Genomic DNA, 17,038 nt, shown 5'->3' on the forward strand with positions numbered 1-17,038 from the left:
CGCTACCATAGTAGACCTATGCAGAACTTGCTGGTACTGGACTCCCCACCCCTGCATTCTCCTGCAGGCCTGTCCTGTCCAATACATCCTTGACCAGAGCCCCTCCAAAGCAGTCTGCAACTTTGGCTATGTGCAAGTAGCCCCAATGGGCCACCACAACTCCAGAGTTGACTCATGTCCTCAGGAGTGGGGAAGATAACCACACATACCAGTCCCAATGCAGCCCTGCAGTAGGCTAGGGGCAGACATCAGGTCTGACTACAGGCCTCGAGTGAAGCTTCTCAGGGGACAACACAGGGAGAATGTCCTGCAATTCAGTGCTGCTGCATCTCTGTCAAATGCCTGGTCTAACTCAATTGAAGCCCAAGGTGGCCCCAGACTCACCCCTATGGGGACCACACTCTTCCCACAACTGACAAAAGAACCATTGAAGATGACTGTACTGAAGACAAAAGCAGCTCAGATACAACAGTAGGACACACACAACACACACAGGAGACACTCCTAAAGTGCCAGGTTCTGGTGAACAGGGGACATTGTAGGGTACTACAGGACCAAATCTTCATAAGGCTACTACTTTCAAGAGCAGAAGACATAGCTGACTTTCCTAACAGAAAAACAGACACAGAGAGTTAAACAAAACGAAGAGACATAGGAATATGTCCCAAAAGAAAGAGCAGAACAAAATCACAGCAAGAGAGCTAAACAAAATGAAGGTAAATAATATGCCTGATAGAGAATTTAAAGTAATGGTCATACAGACACTCACTGGACTTGCGAAGCATAAAGGATTTCACTGATATGCTCTAAGGAAATAGAAAACATAAAAACCAATCAGAGATGAAGAAGTCAACAACTGAAATTAAAAATACACTAGATATAATAAACAGTATCTAGAGAAAGCAGAAGAATTGATCAGCAACCTGGAGGACAGAGTAATGGAAAACAATCAAGCTGAACGGAGAAAGAAAAAAAAATGAAAATAGAAATAGAAAAGTAACCAACACCATGAAGTGCAATAACATTTGCATTATAGGGATCCTGGAAGGAGAAGAGAGAAAAAGGGGGGCAGAAAATGTATTTGAAGAAATAATAGCTGAAAATTCCCAAATCTGGGGAAGGAAACAGAAATCTAGATCCAGGATGCACAGAGAGCTCCCAACGAAAGCAACCCAAGTAGGCCACAAGAAGACATAGTAATTTAAATGGCAAAAAGTACTAATGAAGAGAGAATTTTAAAAGCAGCAAGAAAAAATAAAACAGTTATATGCAAGGAAAATCCCAAAAGGCTATCAGCTGATTTTCTTGGCAGAAAGCTTGCAGTCTGGAAGTGAGTGGCATGATATATTCAAAATGCTGAAAGAAAATAACCTGCAACCAGAAATACTCTATCCAGCAAGGCTGTCTTTCAGAATAGGAGAAATAGAGTTTCTAAGACAAACAAAAGTTAAAATAATTCATGACCACTAAGCCAGCTCTACAAGAAATGTTAAAGGAGACTCTTTGAGTGGAAAAGAAAAATGATAAGCAGAAACAAGAGAAGTAAGAAGCACAAATGCAGTATAATTAAGTAGAATTAAGCTGTAAATGCAGTATAATTAAGTAGAATTAAGCTATAAAAATGAGTCAACATGAGGTTTGGGTGGCTCATTTGGGTAAGTGTCCGACTTCAGCTCAGGTCATGATCTCACGTTTTGTGGGTTCGAGCCCCACGTCAGGCTCTGTGCTGACAACTCGGAGCCTGGAGCTTGCTTCAGATTCTGTGTCTCCCTCTCTCTCTGCCTGTCCCATGCTCATGTTCTATCCCTCTCGGTCTCTCAATAATAAATAAGAGCTAAACAAATTTTTAAAAATAAATAAAAATCAGTCAAGGGATTCACAAAATAAAAGGACATGAAGTATAACACCATATACCTAAAAGGTGAGGGGAGATCAGTAAAGAATGTGTTAGACGTAAGCAGCCATCAACTTAATATAGACTGCTATATGTTTAAGACGTTATATGTAAACCTAATGGGACCTACAAATCAAAAACCAGTAATAGATATGCAAAAAATAAAGAGAAAGGAATCCAAGTGTTTCATTGAAGAAAGGCAGCAAACCATGAGAGAGGAATAAGAAAAGAAAGGAACAGAGGAAAGCTAAAAAAATCAGCTGTAAAAAAAGTAATGAAATAGCAATAAGTACAAAGCTATGAATACTTGAAATGTAAGTGGACTAAACACTACAATAAAAAGACATAGGATGACAGAATGAATAAAAAAAACAAGACACATTTATATGCTGCCTACAAGAGACTCCTTTCAGACTTAAAGGCACATGCAGATTGAAAGTGAAGGGATGGAGCAGCATTGACCATGCAAATGGCAATAAAGAGAAAGGTAGGGTAGCAATACTAATATCTGATGACAAAATAGACTTTAAAACAAAGACTGTAACAAGAGGCAAAGACGGGCACTATATAATGATAAAGGGAAAAATCCAACAAGAAAATATAACGATTGCAAAAACTTATGCATCCAACATGGGAGTACTAAAATATATAAAACAGCTTATAACAAATATAAAGGAACTAATTGATAGTAATGCAATGATAGTATAGGGCACTTTAACACCTGACTTACATTAATGGATGGATCATCCAAACAGAAAATCAACAAGGAAACTGTGGTTTTGAATGACACATTATACCAGATGAATGTAACAGATACATTCAGAACATTCCATCCTAAAACAGCAGAATACACATTCTTTACAAGTGTACATGGAACATTCTCCTGAATAGATCACATGTTAGGCCACAAAACAAGTCTCATTAAATTCAAAAAGATTTGAATCATATGATACATCTTTTCTGACCACAAAACTATGAAACTAGAAAGCAACCACAAGAAAGAAATCCGGAAAGAACACAAATACATGGAGGTTAAATAACAAGCTATTAAACAATGAATGGGTCAGCCAAGAAATTGAAGTGGAAATCAAAAAATACATGGAGACAAATGAAAATGAAATAGTCCAAAATCTTTGAGATGCAGCAAAAGCTATTCTAAGAGGGAAGTATATAGCAATACAAGCATACCTTAGGAAGCAAGAAAAGTCTCAAGTAAACAACCTAACCTTACACCTACAAGAATTGGATAAACAAGAACAAACAAAATTTCAAACCAGTAAAAGGAAGGAAATAATAATGATTAGAACAAATATTAATGAAATAGAAACTAAAAAACAAAACCAAAAACAACCAGTAGAACAGACCAATGAAACAGGAGCTGGTTCTTTGAAAAGAACAACAAAATTGATAAACTTTTAGCCAGACTCATTAAGAGAGAGAGATAAAGAGAGAGAGAACATATAAATAAACAAAACCAGAAATGGAAGAGGAGAAAAAGCAATTGACACCACAGAAATACAAGGGAGTATAGGAGAATAACATGAAAACTTCTTTGCCAACATATTGAAAACGCTAGAATAAATTGGTAAGTTCCAAGAAACATAAAACTTCCCAAAACTGAACCAAGAAGAAATAGAAAATTTGAACAGACTGATTACCAGTAATGAAATTGAATCAGTAATCAAAACCTTCTAACAGGGACACCTGGGTGGCTCAGCTCAAGTTATGAGCTCACGGTTTGTGGGTTCAAGCCCACTGTTGGGCTCTGTGCTGACAGCTCAGAGCCTGGAGCTTGCTTCAGATTCTGTGTCTCCCTCTCTCTCTCTGCCACTCCCTCACTCTTGCTCTGTTTCAATCTCTCTCAAAAATAAATAAAACATTTAAAAAAAACTATCAACAAACAAAAGTCCAGGGTAAGATGGATTTCACAGGTGAATTCTACCAAACATTTAAAGAAGAGTTAATACCTGTTCTTTTCAGAACACCTCCAAAAAATAGAGAGGAAGGAAAACTTCCAAGTTCATTAAATAAGGCCAGCATTACCATGACATCAAAACCAGATGAAAACACCGAGAGAGAGAGAGAGAGAGAGAGAACTACAGGCCAATATCTCTGATGAACAGACACAAAAATCCTCAATAAAATATCAACTAACTTAATCCAACAATACATTAAAAAAGTCATTTATCACAATCAAGCAGGATTTATTTCCAGGATGCAAGGGTGGTTCAATTGTTGAAAATCAGTCAATGTTATACATCACATCAAGAGGATAAAAACCATATGATAATTTCAATAGACGCAGAAAAACCACATGGCAAAGACCAACATCAATTCATGATAAAAACCCTCAACAAAGTAGGTTTAGAGGGAACATACCTCAACATAATAAAGGCCATATATGGAAAACTCACAGCTAACATCATCTTTAATGAGGAAAAACAAAGAATGTTTCCCCTAACATCAGGAACAAGACAAGGATGTACTCTCACCACTTTTATTCAACATAGTACTGGAAGTTCTAGCTATAGCAATCAGACAACAAAAAGAAATAAAAGACATCCAAATTAGTAAGCAAGAAGTTAAACTTTAACTAGTTGCAGATGACATGACACTATATATAGAAAACCCAAAAGACTTTACCAAAAAAATTGCTACAACTGCTAAATGAATTTAGTAAAATCACAGGATACAAAATAAATGTACAGAAATCTGTAGCATTTCTATACACTAATAATGAAGCAGCAGAAAGAGAAATAAAAAAAAACCATTCCAGTTACAATTGCACCAAAAATAAGATACCTAGGAATAAACCTAACTAAAGAGATGAAACACCTGTACTCTGAAAATTATAAAACACTGATGAAAGAAATTGAAGATGACACAAAGAAATGGAAAGACATCCCATGCTCACGGATTAGAACAAATATTGTTAAAATGTCTATACTACCCAAAGCAATATGCACATTCAGTGCAATCCCTATCAAAATAACACCAGCATTCTTCACAGAACCAAAAAAAAATCCTAAAACTCTTATGGAACCACAAAAGACTTCGAATAGCCAAAGCAATCTTGAGAAGGAAAGACAAAACTGGAGGTATCACAATTCCCGATTTTGAGATGTACTAAAAAGCCAGTATGTTCTAGAACAAAAATAGACAATTACATCAATAGAACAGAATAGAGATCCCAGAAATAAAGCTACAATTATGTGGCCAATCAATATTCGACAAACAAGGCAAGAATATGCAATGGGGAGGGGAGTGGGAGGGAGGGGAGGGTGGGTGATGGTTATTGAGGAGGGCACCTTTTGGGATGAGCACTGGGTGTTGTATGGAAACCAATTTGACAATAAATTTCATATATTGAAAAAAAAAAGAATATGCAATGGGGAAAAGACAGTCTCCTCAGTAAATGGTGTTGGGATAACTGGACAGCAACATGCAAAAGAATGAAATGGGACCACTTTCTCACATCATACACAAAAATAAACTCAAAATAGATTAAGGACTTAAATGTGAGACCTGAAACCATAAAAATCCTAGAAGAAAACACAGGCAGTAATTTCTCTGACATGGGCCATAGCAACATTTTTTTTCTAGGTATGTCTCCAGAAGCATGGGAAACAAAAGCAAAAATAAATTATTAGGATTACATCAAAATAAAAAGTTTCTTCACAGCAAAAGAAACAATCAACAAAACTAAAAGACAACCTACTGGATGGAAGAAGATATTTGCAAATGACATGTCCAAAGAGGGTTAGTATCCAAAATATATAAAATAATCACACAGCATAATACCCAAAAAACAAATAGTCCAATCAAAATTGGCAAAAGACATGAACAGGCATTTATTCAATACATACAGATGGCCAACAGACATAAGAAAAGATGCTCAACATCACTCATCATCAGGGAAATACAAATCAAATCACAATGAGTTATGACCTCACACCTGTTGGAATGGCTAAAAGAAAAGCACAAGAAACAACATGTTGGTGATGATGTGGAGGAAAAGGAACGCTTGTGCAGTGTTGGTAGGAATGCAAGCTAGTGCAGCCACTGTGGAAAACTCTATGGAGATTTCTCAAAAAACTAAAAATAGAATTACCATATGATCCAATAATTCTGTACCCAAAGAAGACAAAAACACTAGGATTTTTTTAACACAATTTTAATTTTAACACAGTTAAACACTAATTTAAAGGACACGTGCACCCTTATGTTTATTGCAGCATTATTTACAATAGCTAAATTATGGAAGCAGCCAAGGGTCCATCGATAGATGAATAGATAAATAAGATCTGGAGTGTGTGTGTGTGTGTGTGTGTGTGTGTGTGTGTGTGTGTGTGTGTGGTTGGGTGGGTGTAATAGTCTACATAATGGAAAATTACTCAGCCATAAAAAAGAATGAAATCTTTCTATTTGCAACAACATGGATGGATCTAGAGATTATAATGCTGAGTGAAATTTGTCACTCAGAGAAAGACAAATACCATATGATTTCACTCCTATGTGGAAATTAAGAAACAAAACAAAGTAGGAAAGAGAGAGAAAGCAAGAAACAGACTCTGAACTATAGAAAACAAACTGAGGGTTATCAGAGGGGAGGTGGGTGGGGAATGGGTCAAATAGGTGAACGAGGTCAGGGAGTGCATTTGTGATGAGCACTGAGGCACATATAGAATTGTTGGATTACTATGTTGTACACCTGTAACACTGTATGTTAGCTATACTGAATTAAATTAAAATGGAAAATAAAAATAAAAAACTAAGACACCAACATTGTTACATTACTGTGAACTAGACTCTGGACTTTCTTTGGATTTCTTCAGTTTTTTTCATTAATATCATTTTCCTTCTCAGGATACAATCCAGTGTACTACCTTATATTTAGTTGTCATGCTTCATTAGTATTCTTTTCCTGTAGCAGTCCTGGTGCTCCTTGTTTTTCTTGACCTTGACTATCTTGAAGAATATTGGCCAGTTATCCTGTAGAGTATCTCCCAATCTGGGTTTGTGTTGAGTTTTCCTCATAATTTCAACTGGGTTTATGGGTTTTTGGAAAAACTACTGCAGAGGTGAAGTACTCAAGGATATGTGATAGCCATATGACATCACTGGGCATGGTCACGTTCACCACTTAGTTAAGCAGAACGAAGTTTGCCAGGGTCTTACCATCAAGTTACTATTTTTCCCTTTTCCTACTCTGTTTCTTTGGGAACAAGTTACTACATCTAGTCCACTTTGTAGCTTCCCTACCTCTCTTTAATGGCTGCAATCAGCAATCTGACCAAGATCTAGTAAGTTTATAACATATTCTTTGTTAATTCTCTAGCACACATGTAGATAGCTTTAGAAGGCAGTATAGCTATATGCTGCTGCCTGTGGAAGAATACCTCCTCCCTTGAAAACCTGGGTTAATTGCTCAGAGGGAGTTCAACAGTAAAACTCATACAGTCACAAAATTTCCCATGCCTTATCTGTATGGAAGAGAATTGGACCCCAGGGGAGATACTTTACATGTTTGGATTGTGATACAGCAGAGCAGCAGAGAGGGCAGAAGTCTCACTTAATACCTCTTACTTTGATTGTTTGTTTTATTTTCTAGTTATCCCTAAGTGAATTTATTTAAATACCGTATTTTGATCTCTGTTCAGACACAACTATAATATGGAGGGAACTGGAGGCCATTTAGTTAACTTTCATAACCATCTCTTCATGCTTATTACAGAATTAGCTTCAGAATCCCAAACTAAATTGAGTAATTTAGGAATGTTTCAGTAAGTGTGGCATTAAGCTCTCAACTTTGTACAGGTCATTTTTTTCTCTTTTGTCAAAATATTCCTGTGGATATAGAATACAATTTACTCTTGGCATTACATAACCAAAGGTTGCAGAAATGATGGTTTCCTTCTCTTTTGAAACCTAACAAATGTTTTCATTATTGAAGGTGAAGGCCACAGTACTTTGTATTTTTATGTTGACAACCCTTATAGTGAAAGAATTATTTTTGGTGGATTCAGTAATTATTGTAAGGATGAGATAATAGGAATTTTCAAACATATTGAAATGAAAGTTGCATGCGTTCATACTGTTTCCCCATCTTTTCTCACTTTTTCTTACTTTCTTTTCTTAATTTAATTAATTTGTGACAGCTGTTTGCATATTGGAAAAGGCAATCTTTTGTAATATTAGTAAAAATATTATTCCAGTTTGTCATGCATTTTTCAGTCTCATTTATTATGCTTTTCTATATAGAAGTTTTAGTTTCAATATAGTAATATTTATAGATACTTTCTTTGTGGGTTCTTTTATTATGTCATACTCTTACAACTGCCTCCCCATACATTTTGACAATAGAAAAAAACTCGGAGACAGAAGGCATGATAATAAAGTCATATAATCAGTAGTGACTCTAGCACAGACTTCCATTGTTTTAATATCCTAATTCCAAACTTTTTTTTTTGTATTATATTATCTTTAAACACAGCTATTACCCACAAAGTGAACAGTGTGGCTACCACTGAGTTCCAAATACTGTCTTGAATTTGGATGAATCGGCTTTGAAGAAAAAAGAGAGAAAGAAAGAAGTAGAAAAACAAACAGGAAAAGGGACAAAGATATTGTTGTTGTCCCAGTGTGATAGAACCTTAGTAGTGGCAATCTGACAACCTATCTGCACCCTAGAAGATAAACTGTCTAGCTACTGCCTGAAAGACAAAATAGTCTGCCTCCTAATTTCTGCCTCCTATTTAATCCCTTGATTCTTTTCACTTTACTCCAGAAAAAAAAAATATCATCCATCATGCCTCTTGATGATGATAAACATGTCAATTTAGGCCAAAAATATATTTTTTGCTTTAGTTATAATAGCAACCAAGAATCAAACTTAAAACAAATATTTATTATTATAGTTGAATCCCTGTATCCTGTATTTCAGAATTTTCACATGCCCTATGTTATATTTGGAATTATTCAATAAATTTACCAACCTTAATTCGATTTGATGTGGGTCTTTGGGTAAATCAACACATTTATTGATTATTTAAAAAACCAAAAAGGACTTTTAAAAAGACCCATCTTTTTTTGTAGGAATTAATACTGTTCTATTTAGACTGACCAGAAAGAATACTGGAATTTGATGCACAGCCACAATTTATGATTATATAATATATTTTTATTACTTAACCATCTCTGTTGTTCTTTTTGTTTGCCTATTTAATAGATTCGAAGTATGACTGCTAGGTTCAGGCCAGTAAACCTCTTCTTTTTTTTAAAATATAATTTATTGTCAAATTGGCTAACATACAGTGTGTAAAGTGTGCTCTTGGCTTTTGGGGTAGATTCCTGTGGTTCATTGCTTACATACAACCAGTGTTCATCCCAACAAGTGCCCTTCTCAATGCCCATCACCCATTTTCCCCTCTCTCCTACGTCCCCATCAAGCCTCAGTTTGTTGTCCGTATTTAAGTCTCTTATGATTTGCCTCCCTCCCTCTCTGTTTGTAACTATTTTTCCCCTCCCCCTCCCACATGGTCTTTTAAGTTTTTCAAGATCCACATGAGTGAAAACATATGATATCTGTCTTTTTCTGACTCACTTATTTCACTCAGCATAATACCTTCCAGATCCATCCACGTTGCTGCAAATGGCATGATTTCATTCTTCCTCATTGCCAAGTAGTATTCCATTGTATATATAAACCACATCTTCTTTATCCATTCATCAGTTGATGGACATTTAGGCTCTTTCCATAATTTGGCTGTTGTTGAAAGTATCCTGATAAGCCTTTTTTATGGTTTACAGTTTGTCGTCTCCCTTACTATAATACATCAAAAAAGGAAAAAAAAAAAAAAAAAGATGAGCTTACATGAGTGGTCATTCACCTGTGGTTGCAATTTCTCCATGCTTCCCATCTGACTTCCCAGAAAGGGGACTAGAACAGAATTGGACAGCCTCTCTCACTCTTGCATGCTCTCTTTCTCTCTTTCTCTCTTTCTCTCCGTCTTTCTCTTTCTCTTTCTCTATGTCTCTTTCTCTTTCTCTGATATGTGTAGGCCTAGAAGGACAAACTCAAAAGGAAACAGGGTTCTAAGGAAATGTCTTTCATATGCATTCTGTGCACCCCTGTAATTTTGCAGCAGCTTCATAGTGGTGATATAAGGCTCTACTTCTATAAACTTAATTGGAATAAGTAATAATTTATCTTAGTTTTATATCCTCTTTTATTCTTTTTATTTCCCTTTAATTTGTTTTGGTGGCTATAAAATTCAAGGATGAGTACCTAGGGGTTAGAGCCAAGATGCTTAATAAACCTCCATGCCCTGCCAATGCGCTCCTGGCCTAAGATGCTGCCTCCCACACCCGTTCTCTTCTCGTCTATCAGAAACATAGCATTTGGTGAGTGTGTCATATTCTGAAACTCTCACGCTCCGAGACATTTCAGAGCATTGAAACTAGCCCATCCTGGCAATGACCATTTCTACAGCTACACTTAGACAGTAACTTTAAATAAAGTCTTTTAAAATTTGTTTTTAAATCCCATGGACAAAGTTGGAAATTTGCCATTAGTAGAAATCAATGAGCCATCAAATGCAGTTGTTTGTTTTGCAGTTGTTTGCAGTTGTTTTGTTTTGTTTTGTTTTGTTTTTTGGTCACTGGGTATCCAGAAACAGTAAAAGTTCTTAATAGTATTTATAATACTAAAGAGGATAGCTTGAACTTTTAGTTCTTCCTATTTAATTTGTATTATTTTCAACTTACTTTAACTTGAATTTCTTACTGAAAAAAATCAGTTACTTAAAAAAAAATTAAGACTACCTAGCATTGATTCAATTATTTTTTTCTTAACAACACAGCTTGTTGGCTATTTCACTTTGGTAGTGTCTTATTATCAAAGGAAATTGCATGGGAAAACGCTGCCTCTTAAAGCCTACCATACTGATTTGTATCAGCGATGCATGTGTTCTTTAGATGTTCTTCACGGCTGGAGAAAAGGATCACATGGCAGCCTGGGACAAAGCACCAGATGGCTGGGATAAGGTGAACATTGATAAAGGCACATGAGAGATGGGAGGGGAGATGTCACAGCTTGTCAGTCTTTATCCCTAGAGGAAGCTCTGGTGACAGGGGAATGATTGAAATGGCATATTCCAGGTCCCTAGACGTGGAGAAGGGATAAATAATGACTAGGAATTCAGTGACATAAACTCAAGGGAAAGGATGGAAACAAAAGGAGCTGGGGACAGGGTAGAAATGGAGTTTTCCTTCAGTTGGTGAAAGATGCCAGGAAGAGACATTGATGAGAGAGATGATTAAAGTTAGCCTTACAAAGCCTTGGAATAGAGACAGCTGGAAAGGGTACAATGATTAGTAAGAAAATACAGAGAATGAAGAGACCTGAAATGAAGTACATTTTTCTTGAAGTAGACATGTGGGTTGACAAAAAGGGGAAAACAAAGGATGAATTTTCTTTGCAACCTGATAAATGAAATAGGGAGAGAGATTGAGCTGACCACATCTTATCCTTACATGGAGGAAGCACTCTTGTCCCCAACTCACTTGACCTATCAGACTTAGCCCAAATCCTTCCCAAAGCCTTTCTGGTAAGGATCCTAGATTTCCAACAGGATATCATGAAACTAGGCCAGCAGAGGCAGACTTTCTGCTTTCTGGATCTGAAGACAGATTAAATAATAATAACAATTCCTTGAATACATATCATATGCCAGGTTCTGTGAGCAGCCCTTAAACCTAGTTTATATCAGCACATAGGCCTGCATGTCAGATAAATTGGATCAGTTTTCAAATGTGGAGGGTAAGTATCAGAGAAGCTAAATAATTTTCCAAGTTATGTAGTCACAAAGTAGCAGAGCAGGGATCCAACGCCCCTTCTATTTAATTGTAATTTTCTAGTATAGTGCATTAGTTTACATAAATGATGGACTAGCCACCTTCCCAAGCTGCCTGAGATCCACTCTATTTTGGATAAACCCTTTTAAAAGGTACTTTATTAAATAAACAAAGTGAAAATAAAGAATACAATTCATTCACACATGTGTAGGTTGACCAGTTTACCAGATAGTATTTTCTTCTCATTTTGTCTTTTGAAAAGGCTTCAAACTCTGAGAGATGTAGTTATCTCTGCTGATATAATACCACCTTATAATACCTTACAGGTATTTTTTTTTTCATCATATATCTTTGTGTGGCCATAGGTGATCCATCTTACCATGCAACACTGGCCTGTCAATTCTCTTTGATATATGGCTTTGGGATAAAAATCACAGTTCCTATAACAGATCCCCAGGTTCTTTTCTAGATGTACAAGTTAACTCAAATTAACTTTTTAGGCATCTGATCTGCTTCTTAATGAAAACATTATTTCTCTTAGGCATTACTCCTGTACAAGCACATCTTCTACATTGTTTGGCACATAGTTGGATTTTAGGAATGTGTTCACCTCTCATTTGGTACAAAATGAAATAGTCTCTTTGTAAATCTACATTCCCTTGGAAGCTTCCTCTGAGTTCAGTTTTTTAATCTACTTTGTAATTTATTAGCAGAGTAATCATGATTAGTATGACCAGCTTGTAATAATAGCTCACTTCCTTCCCAGGACATAATCTCAAATACCCATTTTTGAGGGTTCTGAAAGGGAATTTTCTGATAAGTCTCAACATTATAATTTCACAATTTTGCAATGCCTTTCATTTAGCTAACACTGCAAGAATGTATTGGATGCCTAGGATGTCACTAAATGTATGGTGCTAGATTTAGGGATTAGAATGATGAACAGTTTAGACTTGGTTTTTCCTCTTACAGAGAATATAATTTGGTATAGGATACAAAAAAAAAAAAAAAAAAAATGACTAGGCCATTGCAGTTCAGAGTAGGAAGTGCCTATAGGGGACTTCACCCAAGCCTGTGAGAGTCTAGATTTAGAGGGTCCTAAGCCAAGGTGGGAATCAGTGAGGTGATACCTGAGCAGAAATATGAAGGAGAAGCCCAGGCCAGAGCAGGAGAGAAGTTGGAGGGAAGTATTCTAGCTCAGGCTGTGGCACAGAAAAGTAGGAGAGGTGAAAGCATGGGGTCTTCATGAAACTAATTAAGGTCAGTGACCCCAGAGACCTTCCACTGTATCCTTCTCAGGTTTACCCCTGCCCAAGACAACTGAGAACATAGAGCTTGAGATGAGAGGAGCAATATGAGAGGTGAGAATAGATAGGTCCTTACAGTGAAGCTGGGGCAGGGAGAATTACCCATTACTGAGCTGGCTTTCCTCCCTGGAATTGGAAGATGGATTAAAACAGCCCTTCATGCAGTGCCTCACACATAGTAATCCCTCCATGAATATTGAATGGATTAATGATTGGACACATAAATTGATCTTAGCAAAGAAAGTCCATACGTGCATGATCCAATTCCATAGCACTACTGCTATGATAGTTTGTAAAATAAGAGGTCTGCAAAATAATATGTTTCTGGGAACAGAATAGAAATGGCTTAGTGAGAAAGTGTTCTGATTTATAAACAACCACCTTACTGAAAATTTAGCATGGAATTTTTAAAAATAAGAGATTATCTTGCCTGGGTGGCTCAGTCAGTTAAGTGTCTGACTTCAGCCCAGGTCATGATCTCACAGTTCATGAGTTCAAGCCCTACTTCAGGCTCTGTGCTGACATCTTAGAGCCTGGAGCCTGCTTCAGATTCTGTGTCTCCCTCTCTCTCTCTCTGCCCCTTCCCTGCTTCTCTCTCTCTCTCTCTCTCTCTCTCTCTGCCCCTTCCCTGCTTCTTCTCTCTCTCTCTCTCTCAAAAATAAATAAATATTAAAAAAAAATAAGAGACTATCTCAAACTTAGTAATTGTCTTACATGTATCCACCTTATGTCTTAAAATTAGTTCCCTATTCTCTTAGGGAGAAATCCACAGTTTAAAAATAAATAATTCTTCATTTCAAGCATAGCGGTAGGAGCTTGATAGACATTCAATAAATGTTGATTATTCAATTTTAGATACTAACCCAATAAATTATTTTATGTAAAGATTAAGATTTGGGGCGCCTGGGTGGCTCAGTCGGTTAAGCGTCCGACTTCATCTCAGGTCACGATCTCACGGTCCGTGAGTTCGAGCCCCGCGTCGGGCTCTGGGCTGATGGCTCAGAGCCTGGAGCCTGCTTCCGATTCTGTGTCTCCCACTCTCTCTGCCCCTCCCCCATTCATGCTCTGTCTCTCTCTGTCTCAAAAATAAATAAACATTAAAAAAAATTTAAAAAAAAAGATTAAGATTTAATGAAATGTTATAGAGATCATTAACTTCTATCTCATATTAACTTAAAATAAAAAGTGGCTTCAAATCACTATTTTTTTAAATTCACATTTCTTAGTTTTACTAAAGTTCTGAATACACTAGCTCAAAAGCCATGATTCTTTGAATTTTGAAAATAACATGAAACTTTAGAAAAAAATGTTAGTCTTTGTAATTTCACATTTACAGCTGACCTTATTTTTGGTAGGTTTGTGAAATTACTTTGTGAACTACAAATCTTTAAACCAAAACTTAAATTTTATCTACTTCTCTATTTGGACAATTAAAATCTAGAGTTTGGAGTCAAGGGAGCAATGATAAGAAAAGAATACAAAAGGAAAAGAGATAGAGTTTGCCCTGAGGACAATTAAATGTTCCTGTCATTTCATTAATGTTATCTATTTATATTTTACTTAAATCTTCAAGCTAATAAGGAGATGCTGTGAAAAAAAAATCTAGTTGATCTGGCAGCCACATTTATAGGATTTCAGTTAACAGTATGGGGAATGATAAGGAAATAAGCCTATCGGTGTTTGATGCTTAACACAAATTAAGTATTTTTGTGTTTTTGTGATACATCTTATCTTTCATGTGCCTCATAGCAAGTGGAGGTCAGACAGTTAATAAGCTCAGAGGAAAACTAATGTCTGTAAATATATAGTAAAATCCTGAGAGAAAAAAAACCCTCTTTGATATCTAGACGGAACATGGCTTTATAGAAAAATTAACCCAATGATATAATTGTTACCAAGGCTGTTGCAATAACATCATAAAATAGTAGTAGTCGTCGTTAGTAGTAATACTAGTAGTAGAAATAGTAATTAGTAATTTAGAAACCAAAGTTTTAAAACTGTTCTTTTGATTTATATTATTTTCAGAAATCACTTCCTTTCCCTGGATTGTACTATGATAATTTTTTAAAAAGAGATTCTTACAAAAACAAAAACAAAAAATAATAAGACTATGTTATAGGGTGGCAAATGCACCTCTTCTTCTCCATGACAACAGATAAAGAAGCCGTAACTGTGGCAACAGTAATGGGCCAGGGAGATTAGGCCCAGACTGGAGATTAGGCCTCCAAGAGCAAAGAAAAAAAGTCCTGATTGGTTCCTTATTGAGACCTTATGTGAAGATGAGTGACTGTTGAGAGAAAGCCTGGAGGATTAGTACGAACAAAATTAATTCCCTGTATAAAGAAAGAAGCCATCTCTTTGTTACAAAATGTGTCCGTTCCTTTTCAGACTAGGACTGTTTACACTGGGGTAAAAGAGTCCGCGATTCATTCTATTCTGAGCTTTATCTGTGTCATCTGCATCTAGACTAGCTCTGTGAGAAGGCACTCCTGGAGGCCTGAGGAGAACGGCATCTGTGTGCAGGCTCTCATTGCTCGGCTTCTAGGCAGCCCCTGAGTGGGTGGGGAAGTCAACTCATTTCTGATGTGATACCGTCTCTACGTGAGGTGCTTTTGAGGAAAAAGGAACTGAAGATTTGTCCCCTTTTCTCTTCCAAGTCATTTGTCTTAACTTCTTGAGAGTTCTCAAAAGGTTTTTGCAAGTCACCACTGATCACATTTGCTTTTTAGAAAATCTTTTGTAAAAAAAAGTCGTGTAAGGATCCCATTTACTTTAAACTGGTAAGATGTATAGGTATTACATTTGGAGAAAATGAGCTATGATTTCACAAGGATGCAGGGGTTACTTAAGGTTTTTTAAAATGATAAATTTATAGACCTGAGAATGTTTGGTCAGATGGTATGAATATTTTTCACTTTAAAGGATTTTGCCAAGTGAACTGCTAAAAAGACTGTACTCTTACAAACTTCAACTGACAGTGTAAGAGAGTGTCACATCCTGGCCAACTGTAGATACTAACATTCTTTAAAGTCTTGCTACTGTGACAGATTTTTTTTAAAGGCGCTTTATCCTGACAGACTTTTTTAGATTTTATTTTAATGCACATTTCGTTTACTGTCAGGTTGAACCCTACTTTCAAATAAGTTTCTGTATTATTTTATTGATCTTTGGACATGCCTGTTATATAATAGATATTAACTATCATCTGTTAGATATTTTGCAAATACTTTGGATCAGTCTTTCCAGAGGAAACGACACTAAACTAAGTGACAGGGGATAGCAGGAGTTAGGTGGACGAGATGGGTCTGGTAGAGTGGGAGCTACTGTGTGAAGGCTTTGGGGAATCACCCGTGTATCCTCATGGAGAGAGCCTGCTTAGTGCAAGCAGCAAAAAGCCAGGGAGCCTTCAGATCCTCTTGTCGTTTACAGATGTGACGACTGGGTGTTCACGTTGTCGTGTGACATGTGCTTCCCTCAAACTTTGTTATGACCTCGGCACATTACCCAAAATGAGGTGTGTAGCGGGGGGGGGAGCCAGGGAACCTCCATGTGAACTGCATGAGGAATGCCTTCATCTGTTGTTCACTACTGTCCCCTCTGGGCCTAGAAGGGCTGGCATTGGATAAGCACTCTGTGAATACTTTTTGGATGAGTAGAGCTAACGGATGCTGCTTACTGTGGAAACCTTGCAAGCCTTTCCCCAAAATGGTATTTTTCTGGCAATAGGAACACACTAAGCTATTGTGCAGGAAAGCTAATGCCCTTGGAATCACCCTCAATCAGTGGTGGGAGAGTGGTAGATAAATATCTCAGCTTGTTTGCCTCAGAACAGATAACTTTGAGGCCTATGCCACACTGGCCCCCAGAGTCCCTAGTGGAGTTGCCGTTCAGTTTCCTAGTATGCTGACTGCCAGATAATTCACTTTTTCTAGCCTTCACTCCCTGCTGTCTCACTTCCCAACTTCCCGGTGGTTCCTTGGAT

At 36.9% G+C, this 17,038-nt stretch overlaps 1 protein-coding gene and 1 non-coding gene across 5 annotated transcripts in view; both read left to right on the plus strand.

Moving 5' to 3' along the window:
* The window catches only part of DCC (DCC netrin 1 receptor), a 1,128,596-nt gene that overhangs the window by 773,198 nt on the left and 338,360 nt on the right, over nucleotides 1-17,038 (plus strand). The window lies entirely within an intron of this gene.
* Nucleotides 16,467-16,571, plus strand: LOC128777158 (small nucleolar RNA U13). The gene has a single exon (XR_008422354.1). It is a non-coding gene; the product is annotated as a small nucleolar RNA U13 (small nucleolar RNA).

The sequence above is a fragment of the Panthera pardus genome, unplaced genomic scaffold (assembly GCF_024362965.1).
Source record: "Panthera pardus isolate Hobbes unplaced genomic scaffold, ASM2436296v1 HiC_scaffold_15, whole genome shotgun sequence".
NCBI lineage: Eukaryota > Metazoa > Chordata > Mammalia > Carnivora > Felidae > Panthera > Panthera pardus.